This window comes from Cebus imitator, unplaced genomic scaffold (genome assembly GCF_001604975.1).
Source record: "Cebus imitator isolate Cc_AM_T3 unplaced genomic scaffold, Cebus_imitator-1.0 Scaffold5090, whole genome shotgun sequence".
Classification (NCBI taxonomy): Eukaryota; Metazoa; Chordata; class Mammalia; order Primates; family Cebidae; genus Cebus; species Cebus imitator.
The window spans coordinates 1-687 of NW_016112405.1; the positions used below are offsets into that span (position 1 = coordinate 1).

Here is a 687-nt window from a genome sequence, read left to right on the forward strand (position 1 = left end):
GTGGGAAACAGTCACAGGCAGAGCCCCTGGCCTGGATAATTCCCCTTGATCTATCGATAAAGTTGCAATATCAATACTGGGATGATGATCGGCAGAATGGTCATGATGATGCCCCAAATTAGGGCCCAGATGTTCAGGCACCTGGTGGTGGACGCATCGGCCTGGGCCCGGGTCAGGTCGCCAACCATCTTCCTGTCCCTAGACTTCATGGGGTAGGCCAACGCTGAAGCCCAGGCAGCAGGAGTTCATGAAGAGGGTGTTGAACAGGGACCAGATGACATGGTTGGGCACGGAGGTCTCACTGCGGTTGTGGATCACAGTGGATGTCGGGGGAGCCGGATTGTGGGGTGCCCCCAGCACGTCCACCTCATGCTCCTCCTTCAGCATCTCATAGGTGGGGGAGGGTCGGTATTGGCGGGAGCGAAGAAAGTTTGGACAGTGTGGTTCATGGTGTCCAGTGAAGACCACCTGTGGTCGGGCTGCTGGGATGGTTCTCGGTGGGCCCTCCCTTTCCCCTCTAGTTTCGATTTCGCCTACGGTAAAATCTAAACCCTTTCCATGGCGCAGGCAGGACGCCCTGCCTATCTTTCCAAGTGCACCTTGTATCCCTTTCTTCACACAGGACACTCTCGTGTCACAAAACTTCTTCCCCTAAGCACCGGGCATTGCTATACCCTCTTCCCGTGG

The 687-nt window shown here is 56.0% G+C and overlaps 1 pseudogene; it reads right to left on the minus strand.

Annotated features, from left to right (window-relative positions):
- Positions 1 to 50: 50 nt before the first annotated feature.
- Positions 51 to 449, minus strand: LOC108299313 (annotated as a pseudogene).
- Between the last annotated feature and the right edge of the window lie 238 nt (positions 450 to 687).